At 40.8% G+C, this 17,816-nt stretch overlaps 1 long non-coding RNA gene across 1 annotated transcript; it reads left to right on the top strand.

Moving 5' to 3' along the window:
* Positions 1 to 5,613: 5,613 nt before the first annotated feature.
* Positions 5,614 to 9,600, top strand: LOC105492778 (uncharacterized). Its single transcript, XR_011606452.1, has 3 exons — positions 5,614 to 5,676; positions 7,352 to 7,481; positions 8,376 to 9,600. It is a non-coding gene; the product is annotated as an uncharacterized lncRNA (long non-coding RNA).
* The last annotated feature ends 8,216 nt before the right edge of the window (positions 9,601 to 17,816 follow it).

Raw genomic sequence — 17,816 nt, 5'->3', positions numbered from 1 at the left:
TTGAAAGGCAAGGCCTTTAAGAGGTGATTGGATCATGAGAGATCTGCCCTCATGAATAAATTAATCCATTCAAGGGGTTAATAGATTAATGAGTTAATGGGTCATGTGAAAGGAGCTGATGGCTTTATAAGAACAGAAATAGATCTGAACTAGTACACTAACACACTCAGCCCCTTTGCCGTGTAATACCCTGCCCTGCCTGGGGACTCTACAGAGAGTCCTCACCAGCAAGAAGGCCCTCACCGAAGGCAGCCCCTTAACCTTAGACTCCTTAGCCTCCATAGCTGTAAGAAATAAATTCTGTTTCTTTAGAAATTACCTGATTCAGGTATTCTGTTATAAGCAACAGAAAATGGGCTAAGACAGTTAGTTATATAACGATATATATGAATATGTATGTTGATATGTGCAGAGGCATGTTTATACATATACGTAAGTGTGTTCATTCTCTAACTCCTGTATATTTAGCTACATTGTATGGGTATGCATGTGAGATGCAGCCAATCTGTCACTAATATTTTCTGCATGGCCTCCCTTCCAACTTATAGGCGTGAAGAAAGAGCCACAGATATTTAAGTGGCTTTGGTTTCCCCTGACTATCCTGTGGTCCTCCATTTGATGCAAGTTTAAAGGAACTGAAATGGAGCATGAGATCAGGGCAGGATCACTGCTGATTTCATCTTTACTCCCAGCTGGGCCACAAATGGAGCCTGGTAATTCATCCCCAACTGCTTCCCAGGCCAGGACTCAGGGCCCCTTTCCATTACCCGTTGTTGATAACCTTGTCTTTGCTTTCTGGGCCCCAGCCTTGTTTCCTGACAAGGGTTTCGGCAACAATCATTTGGTGAGTGCAATCTTTGGGGTCTCCTGCTGGAATATTCACACGAAGTTCAAAGAAGCACATTTCTCTACGTTCTCTCCCTCAGAGGGTTTTTTTTTTTTTTTAATTTCCTTCTAACGGATTCTTTTAAGTGACAAGTTTCCAGCTGTTGTCATGATTTGTCTGGTAATGTGGTTTGAGGCTCTTGACGAACCTTTGAGCTTAAAGGCCACGTTATGCGGAGGTGCAGACATGCCCATACAAACCTTAAACTCCGTGATCAACTCCTGCATTGATAACACTCTCAAAATGCACAGCTATTTGAGGTTCCGTAAGGATTTGGCAAAAACACATTCAAACCACAGTGTCATCTTGAGTCTTTTTATTCTCTTTTGCTTGCAAATTAGGGGCTCAGACGTTTTTACTGAGCCTGCCAGAGAGATGTGAATCAAAGAGTTAAACAACTCTCCAGTTAGCCTTTTAATTTCTCACGCTCCAGACTCCTCTTGGTTGTTCTTTTCTCTTCAACCAAAGAGGCTAGGGTTTGGGGTTTGCTACTGCTATGACCCTACTGAATGACCTACAGCTAATTTATCAAACATGCCATGTTCTGGTGTTTATCACCTATGAGAATCGTTAACGAAGCAAGTTTTCCGGGTCCATTACTAGTATAATTTCTGGTTCTTCACATGCTGTAATCAGAGTGCTCTTTTAAAATGCAAATCTGATCATGTCACTGTCTGCTTAAAACTATCCAATGGTTTCCCACTGCTCCTAGAATAAAAAACAAAGTTCTTTTTTTTCAATGTGTGTTTTATTTTCAGACGTTCTGATTTTTTTTTTAATACTTTAAGTTCTGGGATACATGTGCAGAAAGTGCAGGTTTGTTACATAGGTATACACATGTCATGGTGGTTTGCTGCACCCATCAACCCATCATCTACATTAGGTATTTCTCCTAATGCTGTCCCTTCCCTAGCCCCCCATCCCCCAACAGGCCCCGGTGTGTGATGTTCCCCTCCCTGTATCCATGTGTTCTCATTGTTCAACTTCCACTTATGAGTGAGAACATGCGGTGTTTGGTTTTCTATTCCTGTGTTAGTTTGCTGAGAATGATGGTTTCCAGCTTCATCCATGTCCCTGCAAAGGACATGAACTCATCTATTTTTTTAATGGCAATTCTTACCATGGCTTAAAAGACCTTGCATTTTGCCTTCCATCCTCTTCCCAGCCTTCTCTCCTGCAGCACTCCTTGAATTTCTTACATTGAACACATTGGCTCTCTTTCGGTTTCCCTTCCTCACTGCTTTCCATCAGTGCTCCTTTAGCTCATATTGTTTCCTCTCTCTGGTAGTCTCTTTCTTTCCCTTCCCCTCAGTAGCCACTAACGTTCAGACCCCAGTCCTGATGGCACTTCCTCCTGCACTGCTCACACCAGGCTAATCCCTTAGTCAGACTCTTTCAAGACACCCTTCAGAGACCCATCTATTTGTCACCTCATGGGTCCTTCATTGGACTTTTCAAAGTCAACAAGTCTGCATCTATTTGTGTGATTCTTCACTTAATGTCTATTTTCAACTATACACGGGATAAGAACTATGTAAGTCTGGCTCAGCGCTCTACTCTCAGTACCGAATATTGGCAGTTAGTTCATACTAGGTGCTCAAAAAAGACCCACTGAATGAATAAAGGCATATATACATTGGGACTTTACCTTTTAATTACAGCAAAGCCTGACCCTTGATGTGCCTGTTGTCCCTGTCACATCTTGCTGTATCCAGTTTTAATGCCACACACCAAAATAACTTCCTTCTAAAGATATGTTTATGATGCTTTGTAGAGCTGTTTTGCTGATGAGGGAGGAAAATACAATCCTCAGTATTCAAGCTGCCTTTCTGAGATAAGAGAACAATGCTTGTGAATCTTCTGCAAAGTTTGGCAATTTTCAATTTAAATATTTACCAGGAGTTCAATTATCATATTTGCCATAAATACATAATGCAAGAAAGATGGTAATAAGTATTATAATAGACCTTGGAGATTAATTTCTATTAGGGCAATCTGGGAAGGGCTTATGTGAAAGTTTTGAACTGGGCTTTGTGGTTTAGGTAGGTTACAAAGCCAGTATCCACCTTGTTCTTCTGGCCAACTCTGGCTAACTCTAATCACCTTTGCAGGTTGGCCCAAAAGTCACTTCCTCTTGCAAATCTTCTCTGATGCCGTCCTCCCCTCCAACATGCTCCCAATGTCCTTTTCCTATTATCTCATCTTTTAAATGCCTACCTTGCTACACTCTAAGCCCCATAGTAAAAGGAACTGCTTTACTCACCATTACATCTTCATGGTTTAGCACAGTGCCTAACATAAGGAATCCAATCAATCAATAATGAATGAATGAATGATAGAAAAGTGGGGAGCAAAAGAGGAAATACCTAAACTGCTCTTTAAAAAAGGTAAAAATTAAAAACAAAATTGGGAACAGCAATGACGGTGTGGAGAAACACCAAAAGACACAAAAGAAAGGAAAATTGGGTGGGTACACCAAGTGTGCATAGAGACAACATTTGAGTGGTTAAGTGTATCTTATACATAAGGGACATCATCAAAGAGAAGTCTCAAAGACACTGGGAGCCAGATTTTCAAGGGCCTTGAATCATAGTGCACACTTTTTCCTTTCTGTTATCAAGAGGAACCGTAAGTTTCTTAATCAGTGGGATGGTAGCATTAGATTTGTGCTTTATAAAAGTCACTTCAGTTGCCAGGTAATGGAAAGATTACAGGACGGGAGGAGAATAAAGGTGCATAGAACTTTTAAGAAGCTACTAGAATTATCTAGTTCATAATTTTTCAATCTCTGTGCTATTAACACTTTGGGCTGGATAATTCTTTATTTGTGGGTGGTGGATAGCTATTTTTTGCACTGTAGGATGTTTAGCAGATCCTGGCCTCTAATCACTTGACGCCTATAGTATTTGTCCCGAAGGTGGACACCAAAATAGTGTCAGACATTGCCAAATGTCCCCAGAGGGACAGAATTACCCTCCATTGAGAATCACTGATCCAGGCAATGAGTAATAAACTATAATCAAATAAGATGGTTATTAGGATGAGAGAATGAGTCAGATACCAAGGACACTGAATGAAAGTGAATTCTCACTGAAAGCAATCATTTGTCATTGTGCAACACAACAGGTGCACTGCTTGTGGATGCAGGGCTCCTCAGAAGAAGGATGGACTCCTCTTACAATGACTTTTTTCTCTTAAAACCATATGGATAGACAACTTCTAGATATTTCCACCTATTATGTTGGATTTGGTAATTAAGAAGGCATACTTCTTTGACAGTGGAATTCTGATTCTTTTCGACGGGGAGTGAACTCCTTCTGTTCCCAGTCCATGGCCTTTGAGTGAGCTCCCATCCCTGACTCCTAAGACAGGACAGCTAACACAGAGCTCTGAGCCAAGCAGACACAGTGGGTGCCATCCTGACACCTCAAGGGAACGGCACGTCTGGGAAAAGTGTCTAATAGGGAAGAGGAGTCAAGAGAAGAAGGGGGAGAATCATAGCCCTGAGGATACCGTCTGTGTTTTAGAATTCTACCATGCCTAAAGCTAGGCCATCCGTGGATTCTTTAATTTAATGAGTCAAAAATTTGTATTTTGCTTAAGCCAGTTGGTTTGGATTATCTGAAGAACTAAGGGTGAGTCACATTGTCCAAAGAAGATTATCTGAAGAACTAAGGGTGAGTCACATTGTCCAAAGAAACTAGCAGTCTTCTGTAAATATCCAAGTAGCAGCTTTATAGAATGTAGAAGGATCGCTGGATGTAGAATCAGGCCTCAGAGCTGAATCTAAGCCCAGTCATACATTCATGTATTTGTGTAATTATTAACTCATCGAGTTTGTATTGAGTGTGTATTGTGTACTGGGCAATAAGCTAGACTCTGGGGCCATCATGAGGCTGGTCTTCCCTGCAGATAACTTATATTCTAGTATTTAACTGATGAGTGTCAACCCTGATTGCATATTACAGTCACTTCCGGAAGTTTTTAAAAACTCTGATGCTGGGGCTCCATGCCAGACAAGTTAAATAAGAATTTATTGCGGTGAGGCAGACATCAGTATTTATTGGAGTAATTCTAATGAAATGCTGGGGTCCTCTTTTCATTTTGCAGAGGAGGAAGCAAAGGCACAGAGAAGTTAATTTGCTCAAGACTATACCACTGGTGAGAGACAAAGCTAATATTTAAACCCAGCTTGGGCTTAGAGTCTGCCCTCTTCTAATAACTAAACTGCACCATAATTTGAAAGACACAGTAAGAGATACCATGGTATATTTAGTCCAATGTAATTTTATATATATATACACACAGACACATATATATACATATATACACATATATATATACATATATACACATATATACACACGTATATACACATATATACACACATATATATACACACACACACATATATATATATAAAAGCTAAGTTTGTTTTCAGAATTCTCACCTTTCACTTTTCCTTTTCTTGTTCCCATCCTCACCAGTTTCAAACACACACATGTCTTCTGACATAGTTTGTCCGTGTCCCCGACCAAATCTCACCCTGAATTGTAATAATCCCCACACTTCAAGGGCAGGACCAAGGGCAGGAATGTGGGGGTGATTTCCCCCATGTTGTTCTCATGATAATGAGTGAGTCTCACAATATCTGAGAGTTTTATAAGCATCTGGCATTTCCCCTGCTTGCACTTACTCCATTCTGCCCCCCTGTGAAGAGGATGCCTGCTTCTCCTTTGCCTTCTGCCGTGATTGTAAGTTTCCTGAGGCCTCCCCAGCAATGTGGAACTGTGAGTCAATTAAACCTCTTTCCTATAGAAATTACCCAGTCTCAGGCAGTTCTTTATAGCAGCGTGAGAATGGACCAATAACACCTTTCCTACGCATCGATCTAACAAGTTCTCATCTCTGTCCTATAGAAAATATTCCTTCCAAAAATTATCTGCGACCCCTTATGTACAACTCAGAGTCATTTTTGCTTCCTTATCCAGTCAGAGTTACACTCGCACTTTGGTGGTAGTGTGGTACAGCAGAAAGAGTGCTAGCTACAGAATTAGATGATCTACAATCTCAAAATTGTCACTCTAACTTAACTAATTCTGTAGTTTCTGGCAAATTACACGACATCTCTGAGCCCTGTATTCTTATATCTGAAGTGGGAATAATAACATCTCTTTTGCTATGTAGTTGTAAAGATTAAATTGAAATATACTTATTAGCTTTTAGCATAGTGCCTCAAATAAAGGAGACATTCAACTAATAGCAACTATTTCTATTAAGATTTCTCTAGATGTATATTTTCATGTAGTGAAGGTTGTAAAAAAATATGTAATAATAATGAAAACACCCAATATTTTCAATCACTTACTTTGTGCCTGACATTGGTGTCATTATTTTATACATTTTTTCTCAGCTATTCCTAAAAAAAAAAACTCTATAATATTGGTACTACCATTTTCCACATTTTATAGATAAGAATATAAAAGCAGAGCAATACCACATGGCTTGCACAAGAAAGTATTAAAGACTTAAGTAATCCTAGCTCAAATCTTAGAAGCTTCCTTTTGGGGAACAAATATTAGCATTGTTATTACCATGTGCCAGGAATTTGCAGTGACTAATGTTTGCATACATCATCTCATTTAATTTTTACAATAAACCCACTTTACAAATACTGTGACAGAGGCTCAGGGAGACTATGTTGTTTGTATGAATGTAGTTAGAACCCTTTTCTGTCTGATTCAAAGCTTATATGATTTCCCCTCTAGAAATGAAGGTTTAATTAAGAGTTTTGATTAATTGAGATTATACATGCCCAAGAAAAAAGGCTTCATTTTGGATTCGAAAACCCTAACCCACAGGGTAGGAATGTAATAAGTTCAATTTCTAAGTACACTATTTTGTTAACCTCTAAGCAGTGTTTTCTTCTTTGTTTGGCTAAACATTGCTACCTCTTCAACACAGTTCTATCCAGAAAGCCTCCCCTTCTTGGGAGGACTCACTCAGCATCTCCAGCTACGCTTGTCTAGTTTGAGTTGGAAAGAGTTTCTCTATCTCATATTAGAAATCTCTACCTGCATTAAAAGAGAGATTCCAGCAATATGGTCAGATAGGGTAATCAACCCAAGTCTATCACATTGAATTAGTGGCAAGATAGTTCCTATGACTTAATTAATTCTCCTATTATCAACATTCATGTTGTCTAACTGAACCTCATTTAAATATTTCTGTACAGCATCATTATTTAAGTTTAAAGGCACTTAAAATCAAGTCACACAATAGTTATATGGATTGGAATCAATGCAGGCTATTTATAGAAAAGCACTGAATAGACATATAGAATGGACAGAAGATGTGCTGTTTTAAAGCCTGCTCTATTTATGACAACATTCCAATAAGGTTCATTGAGCACCTACTACGTGCAAGATACTAAACAATGCATTTCACTCTTTTTGCTGTACACAGGAAACCATGCATTCAAAATAATACTAACCTGTCAAGTTACTGATCTGCACTGTACATATTTCCTGGTCATAGGCAGCTTCCACACAAGAACATCGGCCGCAAATTAAAGAATTCAATTACTCAGATCTAAGTGAGTATATCTATTTCCTGGTAGCTAGTAATTGACTTATAACTGGCATCATAGAGACATAGCCCAAGGCTATTTTGACAAACAATGAAGTAATAGTTTTTTTATGCTGCTAAGGGAAAGATATCTGCAGTCATGGTTGAAATTATTCAGGTAACCACTAAAACATCCAAACTGTAATTACTATTTGGTCACACTGAGATGCTACACAAGCCCTCTGATTAATACATCAGAGTAAAAAATCTGTCATGATTTTGTCATAATATTGCCTGTCATTTTTCTGCTAGTAAATTTTCTGAGACATATACTTGTCCATGTTTAAAACAGCTGTGGCAAGGTGATAATTGTCCAGAAATAGTGGGAAGCCAGCAGTAGGTTTAAATTTTGGGTAACAGTAAATTTTAAAACACTGTTTTGAAATAATTTCTAATATAAAAATTCAATGTTAGAACTTTTATTTGGTAGCTTAGTCTCTGAAACAAGAATATACATTCAAACATCTTAAATGTAAAATTTGAATTTTTTCTTCTGATTGACATGTTAATTTCACCTGATCTCTGCATCCCTGGAATGCAAGAAAGTGAATTCATCATGTGTTTCATGAGGAAAGAAGGAAGAAGGGAAAAGAGGGAGGGAAGGCGGAAGAAAGGAAGGGGAAAATGGGAATAGACACGCCTCTTCTTATATCCAAAAGACTGCTCTATAGCGCCATTCCCCTCTGTCAAGCAGCTTCCCACATAAAAACCATCTGTAAAGGGGAGGAGGTAGTAAAGCAAGTTGTTGACAAAAACAATCAAGTTCATCTCTGGCTTTATCAAGAAGAGAAATGGAAAACAGAAGCTTAAGGTCATTGATAATTTAAAATTAATTCAAGTAATTCTGTATTGCATTGCCCAGGTGATAGAGGAGACCTCGGCTACTCTGCCTGAGCACATCACTGCTGGATCTCAAAATCTACAAGAACTTCCTAGGGCTTCGGGAACTTTCATGTGCATACCAGTCACCTGGGAATCTTCTTACGATGCAGATTCTTTTTCAGTGAGCCCAAATTCTGCAATTCTTATAAGGTCTTAGGGGATATGATGTTTACTGCTGGTGTTCCATGGTCTACTCCTGAAGGTCCACCATGCCCAGCTTCATCTCCCCACCCTCTGGAAACTCTCCTGTACCCAAGCCACTTGCTCTGTTCTAAATAGGCATTGTGTTCCTGTGTTCCCACGTGTCTGCCTCTTTCAACTTCTTCTCTAAAAATTCTCCATGACCCCCAAGCATAAACCTCCAGCAGCAAGCTCAAAAATGCTTTCTACTCTGTTGTGTTGCCCGGCCCACTTCAAGACTAGATGCTCAATTTCTTCTTCCCCTAGTCGTATCTCCTGCTACTTTTGCAGGCTGCTGGAACACTTTCACGCTGAGGATTCTGATGAACATAGTTCTTGCCCTCTTCACTTTTCCAATCTGGGTGCAGGCACAGCAGGGGACAGCAGGAGTGCAACACAGTAACTTAATACGATATGGAGCTGCTATTAGGGCAGGAAACATTCACTACTCTGAAAGGACTCAAGAGCTGAGTCTTGAAGGATTTTACAAGATTGACAAGGAAATGGGTTATCTCCAGATAGGAAGAAAAAATCACAAGGAATAGTACGGCAAGGAAAGAGGAAACAGCGCCGGACTTGGGGAAAAGAGAAAGCCATAAGATGTTGCCATGGCATAAAGAGAAAGAGAGAGAGTGTCAAAAGGTGAGGCTGACGTCACCTGACTCCTGCTGCTGAGCTTCTCTGACATTTTCTCAAGGGCTCAAGGCTTGGATACCCTCTGATATGGTTTATCTGTGTCCCCACCCAAACCTCGCCTCGGTTTGTAAATAATCCCCACGTGTCAAGAATGGAACCAGGTGGAGATCATTGAATCACGGGGGCAGTTGCCCCCATACTGTTCTCACGGTAGTAAATAAGTCTCATGAGATCTGATGGTCTCATAAATGGGAGTTCCCCTGCAAAAGCCCTTTTTGCCTGCCACCATGGAAGACACCCCTTTTCCCTTCCTTTATCTTTTGCCACTATTGTGAGGCCTCCCTAGCTATGTGGAATTCTGAGTGCATTAAACCTCTTTCCCTTCAAAATTACCCAGTCTTGGGCATGTCTTTATTAGCAGCCTGAGAAAAGACTAATACACCCTCTTTCAACACCTAAAATAGACAAAACCCTATTTGGAATTTTGGAAAAACACAATCTAGTCTCTGAAGGTCGGCACAGAAGCTCTGAGCTGACACAATATTGAAGTTGTTACTTGCCTGGTCCTTAGGCATTGCCTGGTCCACAGTCACACATCCACATCTTCAATAGCAGCAAATTTCCATCTCCAGTCTTTGCTTTCCCCAGCAGCAGATCCTGAAGCAAGAAATTGAATGCAAGTAGTTTATTTGAGATGTGAAGACCAGTAGGGGAGTGGAGAAGTGAGACAAAGAAGGGAAGGCCATCAATGCAGGGTGCGTTATCAAGCCAGCTATCAGTGTGGACAACTGGAGCTTACTCCCATTGAGGAACACCTGGGAGTCAGTCTGAAACACAAATCCCTGAGTTAGCCACCCACCCCCACCCCTAGAAGGGCAAGGGAGCTTGGTATGCCAGCATTCATTTCCACTAGTCATTGGCTGAGGGTTGCTAGTGCTGGGATGGTACAGACGTTACTTCCCTGGCTCTTCCTACCTGCTGTAGGTGGAAAAAGGGTCTCTTACAGCAACAGAAAGTCCTGAGGCAAAGAAATGCAGGAGCTGGCACCTGGAAGCCTTGGTGGGGTCAGGGGCGGTTTGAGCAGAGGACTGCAAGGGTGCCCCACCACAAGCCTTCATCTCTTTGCCTGCCTCCCACCACCCCAGTCCGGCTGTCCCAGAGTCTGACTTTGCTGATTCAATCTCCTGTTCTGTGTTTGGGGTTTTCCTTCAATGGAAGCTTCCCTCCCCACCAGCTACTCCAGTATAGCACACACTGAAGTACTTAGAAAATGTTTGTTGAATTCCATCTGATGACTCAAATCCAATGGGCTATCTGGTGAATTTATTTTAACATGATCCTGAAATGAAACTGAGATGATTTTACACAAACTACTTATTTTATCTGTAGGCCTACATTTATATTACTTCCTAGTCCTCTGGTAATTGGTGACACTGTGAGAGGAGATTTTTCTTTTTTTCTTTCTAAGCTTACATATTTTGATTCAATTATGTCATCATGCTACACTCAAGGGGTTATATTACAATGCCTCTTCTCTGCCCCAATTATGCACGATCCTGCAATATGAGGGAGGTTTCACTGTAACTCCTAAGCCTCAAATATATTTCCCCAGCGGTTTGATTTTACATCCTCTTTTTGGGTTTTATTAATGGCATCGGATGTAGGAGCCTATGGTGCCAGCTGAAGTTTTTTCCTCTTAGCCATATTACCCATTTTCTGCTAACAGAAAAAAGCACTGATCTCTCCATTATCAAACCATGTGCGTCAGGTGGCATTAATACCACCTGTGGCTCTAGCAGCAAGTATCTGACTCATGCCTGACCAATCAGAGCATCACATTATTTTTGGCCACTGTGTGTGCATGTGACCCATTCAGAATTAATGAAATACAATATGATACTTCCTAGAACTACTGAGAATACGTTTTCTTTTGAACTTGAAGCTGGCAGAAATTTTCCAGGAACTGCTGGCAGCCATCTTACTGTCAAATCCAAGCCTAAGAACAATGATAAAAGGAAGGGGAGCAGAACTAACAGAGAAGGAGAGGCTGAGACTAGACGACAAATCCAGCTGAGAAAAGTTAGGGATCCTTCTGGTCTTGGTAGTTTCGTAAGACAACAGACCTCTTTTGGCTTCTGAGAGTTTGGTTAGGTTTTCTGTCACTTGCAACTAAAAGAGCTCCAACTGATACAGAACCTGACAGACCCATCTATAAATCCCAGTTCTGCCTTTTGCTAGCTCAGTTTTTTAAGTTCAGTTTCATCTTTTCAACGAGGACAAAATATCCCCTTGACAGGGTGTTGTGAAGAAATAAAATGATATATGCAAAATCCTCTACACAGTGTCTGACCCAAATGTAGAAATCCATAAAAGTTAACTCCTTGTCTCCCAGTCCCCACCCTCCTCTCTGCCCTCCACACTGACTTGCTCTGAGCACATAGCAGCCCAGTAAAGGTACATGTACACTGACTGCATTCCATCATTGACAAAGTCAGGGAAAATGAAATGAATATGGTAGCCCCATGATCAATACACCAGACTCCATGCTGAGGAGGGGAGTGATCCCCAGCTGCCCTCACACTGAGATTCAGAAGACTTGGGTCATTTTTGTGACTTGAACAATTTCTTCGTCTTCTCTGGATTTTGTTTGCTTTTCTCTCAAATGGGAAGGATAGTATAAAGGTGGCATCTAAGGTCCCCGTCAGCTTTGAAATACACTAGTCCTCTTTTCCTGAAACGCCTGCCACCTACCTATGAGACTCCAAAATCTCTGTACAGAATCTGAATCTCTGTGTTCAGAGCAGGACCAAGATGAGGATGAGAAATTGGAGCGCCTAGGATGGAATATTTAATGAGACACTCACTTTCAGATGTGAACCCCACACCAGCACGAGGCCAAGAGTAAGCGCCTCTCTAAATTTTACTCCCTAGGCACCAAACCTGATCACACTGGTCTCAGCTCTGATAGGTTCCACTTACAGCAGTGCTTGCCTTAGGCTATATGAACACTAACTGCTGTGTCCACCACCATGGTTCCAACCAGCTAATGCTGTTAAACAACCTTGAATTTTGAGTTGGACCAAGGAAACCACATCCCTCCTGGACTCAAAGGAAGGCTTTTCCTAATTTATGAATTCTGGGACTGATTTTAATCCACCATGGACTAACTTATGAATCATATTATTTTATCAAGAGTTCCAATTTTTAATCTTAAATTAGCATCAGCAACATGGGCCTCCCCTACCATCTACAGGGGCTTTTCTAGCACATCACAGGCACCACCATCTCCTTGACTTGTCAGAGAACTGCTTGGAGAGCTTCTTCACTGGTGGTGTTTTTTCATTGGGAAAATATATTGACTAAGCTTCTAAAACAAAAAAACAAAACAAAACAAAACCCTGGCTTTTGTTTTATTCTTTGGTAACACACGTATTACATAGCCTTGAGAGAACAAAGAAGTTGATTTTACTCCATCCGTGATGAGGTTTGTGAGTTTTATGTTAATTTTATGTGTCAGCTTGACTATGCTAAGGGATACTTGGATAGCTGGGAAAAGTGTTTGTTTTAGTGTTTTAATGTAAATGATTGAAAAAAGAAATGAGCAGAGAGAGAAGACCCAAACACGGAGAGCAGTGTAAAAATAATGAGAAACTGCAAGGAGAGACAGAAATTGAGCACAAAGAAAATCATTTCCAAATCCATCTTTGATATAGACACTCACATGCAAACACACATATAAATGTATTTTGTGCATTTACAAAATACTAGGCACTTTACACATGATGTCCCGTTCACTGCTTACAACAAACAAATGAGGAAGGCACAGTTATCGCCATTTTATAGATAAGCAAATTAAAGCTGAGCCAAAGTCACATCACATGACTCAACTGTGGTAAAAGAATCTCAGTTGAAAATGAGATCTCTGGCTTTAAAGACAGCTGAATCCCCTTCATGATTTTGCAGAGTAAATACAATTTTGATTCACTATTTGTTCTTTATGTTCCCAAAGGTTTCAGTGTTTCTGGTCATCAGCAAAGTTGTAATAGGAAGAAGTTTTAACTCCCTGGCCTCCAAGGGAGCTAGTTTAAATAGCCTGCTCCTGTGAACAAAGTAACAGAAGAGCTCTTTTTGAAGAATCAGGAACTCTGATTTCATGCCTGTGTTTCCTGCAAAGTTTCACAACTGTGGCTGCTGTCATCTTCACAGCAGAGCTCTCATTCTTATGAGTGCCCACAGCAGCAGCTGTAATTTTCAACAGCAACATTAAGCCTGTCTCCACCCCACCCCCAATATCTATTCATATATCAGTAACAAATACCTTGCTGATAGCCCTGAATGTTGACAGCTCTAGAAGACAGCGTCTTTCGCAGTTACTGTCCTTTAAGAAAAGCAGCTTGATGAGGGGATTCTAGTGCCATTGGCATGGTGTCTTTACTAATCCAAAACCCAAAACTTGTCCTGTTTGTTTAGAAATTGAAAACCCAAAACAGCCGTCTCAAGGAAAACTTCCAAGATGCTGCAGCTGCTATTTTATGACTCTCTGAAAAGGCATCTGTTTTTAAGAAACACAATTAATGTGATTTAGTTCCTTCCAAACACCCAATAGTGGATGAAGAATCACCAGAGGAGAAAGTGAACAGCTCTTGGAAGGGTAATTGTAGGAAACATATATTTAGAGCCAGTGACTGGACCAGTATTGGCTCCTTCAGAAGGACAGAAAGATGACCTTTGCATCCGCCTGGGGTAAACATCCATGTTTCCCAGCCTTAGTAAGAGGCATATATGGAGAGTAAAACCAACTACCTAAATGAATTTGGGTCATTCTGGGGTGAATTTTGCCTAATGCTTGCACATACAGCTTGTCCTCATTTCAGACTGCTATTTGATACAGATATTCACATGCAAATGAGTCCCTGTTATACAATGTAATAAAGGGAATATCTTTTGAAATTGTTATGATCTGTTAGGTATTATCAATGGTCTTACAGTCTAAAAAAACTCAACAATCAGTTCTTATTAGTCCTTTATGCTACTTTTTGCACTAATTGAGCATATTTATTTATTTTACTCTCTCCCATTAACTCCACCCCAGAGTAGGATTTCCTTTAATACCCCACTGCATCCTCACTTAGCTGGATGAACTCCTGTAAAGCTCTGGGTTCCTAGCACCTGGCACATTAACTGACCCTCAGCAAGCACTTCTTGGATGCGTTGACTTTCCAAACTGGTCTCCAACTACCATCATGCATTATATATAATAATTTAACAACTTCTCTTACAAAAATAAGGCAACCTTGTCAATCCACAGAACACACACACACACACACACACACACACACACATATGCACACACATATGCATACAAACATGATATTCCAGGATGGCCATCTGGCAAACTGGAAATAGGAAAATCTAGTTAGTCTCTGGTGTTTTCACTCTTTTTTATCTATTTTTTTTTCTATTTCTATTTTGTCTCCAGCTCTGCTACTAGCAAGCTATCTGTCCATTGGCATATAGCTTTTCCTTTCTGGCCATCAACTTGCTTGTGGGTTAGGTTTCTTTCTAGGTATCCTTTCTACTCTGCCTCTTTATCTGATAGAAAGAGACCCAGTGCAACCAAGTTTTTCTGGGAAAAGGTGTACAAAGAGGGGACAATGTCAATTAAAATCTGAAAGACAGAACTTACATAGATTTCTGATAAACTAAATTCAGAATTGGGTATGACTATCCACAACAAAACAGAGAATTCAGGGTGGGAAGTGGGGGTGGCTATCAAGTAGGGTAAGACAGAAGTTTAGAGAAGTTACCTAATTACAGAATTTGTTTCTAGAGAGGCTACTTCAAGAGGTGAAATCATGCATAATTCTAGACTCCATAGTCTAGATCATTGACTAGGGAGTTTTCTTCTCATAAGAGCTGAACTTGGCTGTCTTTCCTTACCGCCAAATTTATACACCTCCTACCTTTGTTTCTGCCCACATCCCAAGCCTTGTTCTGCAGACTTCCAATTGATTATAAGAGCTAATCAGTAGCCTCCCAATAAAGTTCTTGTATGCCTAAGTTGGACAGAGTCTTGCAACCAAGATCCTTCACAGACTGGAAAACTAAGAAGTAAAGATGTTAGAAAAAAAAATTGTTGAAAGTGACAGTTGGGGAAAATGGCAGGAGACAGGGCTTACGTGTAGCTACCACATGAATGGACAGAGCAGTGTATGGAGACTAGCACTGTGATTTTTGCTCCACGAGCCACCAAAAGAACATACCAAGAAAACTGAAAGAATTCACAGATCCTTTGAAAGAAGTGGCATGCTGCTGCAAATTTCAAAAAACAGGTGAAAAAAATGAGTTCCCAAATTGTGAGGGGGGAAGAAAACCTGACTCTGAACACAGATCCCCACTGGAGAGTCTGAAAATGCAGATCGTGGAAGAAAGATTTAACCTTACCTGGAGATGAAATGGGTTAGGGAGTCACAAGAAATATATAGGTACAAGTAGAAGCGGGAAGTGCCTTGAACACACTCCCAGTCTCCAGCTCGAGCCCAGGGAAGCCAGCCCTGCCTATATCTCACAGGGGCCCTTGGGAAAGGCAGCCAGCAAAACTGGGGAGGTACCATGGGGCAAAGGAAGTTCCCAACAGAAATTGGTAGTGGTTTTGACTGGGCACAACTTTTCTTCAGTGGAGTGTAGGAGACTAGAAGGAGCTGCTGTGAATATGTGCAAGCCAGTATCTGAGCACAGGAGTGCAGGAGCTGCCACGGATAGAGTGGGCAGACAGGAAGGGGCAAGGTCCAAAAGCTGTACTTGCTTTCTTAGCAGGGTAGGTCACAGCCTGGGGCAAGGTTTGAGTGGGACACTGTGGGAGCAATACCAGCCTCACCAACTGTGTGGGAACTGAGTAAGCCCTCTAACTGCTGGTTATCCCCTACTTTCCTAGTAAACTATATAACACAGCAGAGGCAGCCAACCTCTGGAACATAACCCCATTGGCCTGAGAACCACTCTCCCATTCCCCACAGTGTCTGTGGCAAGCTCCACCCCAGGAGACTCTGAGACCAGACCCTCCTAACCCTCCGTTCCCTGATAGTGTTCCCCTACTCACCCTGGTAGCTGAACACAAAACATAAAAACTCTTAGAGCTCTGTATCCCTGCCTATCACCTGAGAAATCAAAATACTTACCCTGGCTATCTTAGGGCAAGCTTAGAGCCCCCTAGTACTACAATAGCTGGTGCTCGCTTCAAAGTGCTACCTCCTGGCTGGAGGCCAACCAACTCAGATCATTACAGCAACTCATGACAGATTAACTCCTATCCCAAGAAGGAGAAGACAACACCTAATTCAACTGCCTGCAAAATCCTGGCTAACCAGAGGTCCTGAGGGTGTCCATGTGACAACTTCACTGCTAGCATAACCAGTAATAGAGAAAGCCAGCACACTAAACATATCTACAACCAAGGATTCTCACAGAATCTACTTCATTTCCCTGCCACATCTACCAGAGCAGGTGCTGGTATCCATGGCTGGGAAACCTGAAGATGGGTCACATAACAGGACTCTTTGCAGATATCCTCCAGCGCCATCATGGAGCCTGGTATCCCCACTGAGTGGCTAGATCCAGAAGGGCAATAACAATCACTGCAGTCTAGCTCTCAGGAAGCCCGTTCCTACAGGAACAGGAAGAGAATCATATCAAGGGATCACCCCATGGGACAAGAGAATCTGAAGAGCAGGCCTTGAGTTCCAGACCTCTCCACTAAATCAGTCTACCCAAGTAAGAAGGAACCAGAAAAGTAATACTGGTAATATGACAAAACAGGGTTCTCATAACACCCCTCAAAAATCATACCAGCTTCCCAGCGATGGATCCAAACCAATAAGAAATCTCTGAATAGCTGGATAAATAATTCAGTAGGTTAATTATTAAGCTACTCATGGAGATATCAGAGAAAGGTAAAAACCAACTTAAAGAAATTTTAAAAAATACAGGATATGGACAAAAATTTCTCCAGAAAAATAGATATTATAAGGAAAAAACAATCACAATTTCTGGAAATGAAAGGCACACTTAAAGAAACACAAAATGCATGGAAAATTTCAACACTAGACTAGAATCAGCAGAAGAAAGAATTTCGGAGCTCAAAGACAAGTGTTTCAAATTAAAATTAACCCAATCAGACAAAGACAAAGAAAAAAGGAATTTTTAAAAAATGAACAAAGTCTTCAAGAAATTTGGAATTATGTTAAATGGCTAAACCTAAGAATAATTGGTGTTCCTGAGGAAGAAGAAAAATCTAAAAGTTTGAAAAATTCATTTGAGGGAATTATTGAGGAAAACTTCCCTGGCCTTGCTAGACATCTAGATATCCAAATACAAGAAGCTCAAAGAACACCTGGGAAATTCATCATAAAAAGATTATCACCTAGGCACATGGTCATCAGGTTATCCAAAGTCAAGATGAAGGAAAGAATCTTAAGAGCTGTAGACAAAAGCATCAGATAACCTATAAAGAAAAACCTATCAGATTAAAGGCAGACCTCTCAGCAGAAACCTTACAAGACAGAAAAGATTGGGGTCCCATCTTCAGCCTCCTGAAACAAAATAAATG

Source organism: Macaca nemestrina, chromosome 8 (assembly GCF_043159975.1).
Source record: "Macaca nemestrina isolate mMacNem1 chromosome 8, mMacNem.hap1, whole genome shotgun sequence".
NCBI classification, from domain to species: Eukaryota; Metazoa; Chordata; class Mammalia; order Primates; family Cercopithecidae; genus Macaca; species Macaca nemestrina.
The sequence above is the reverse complement of the archived record's forward strand: the minus strand, read 5'-3'. Positions and strand labels throughout refer to the sequence as shown.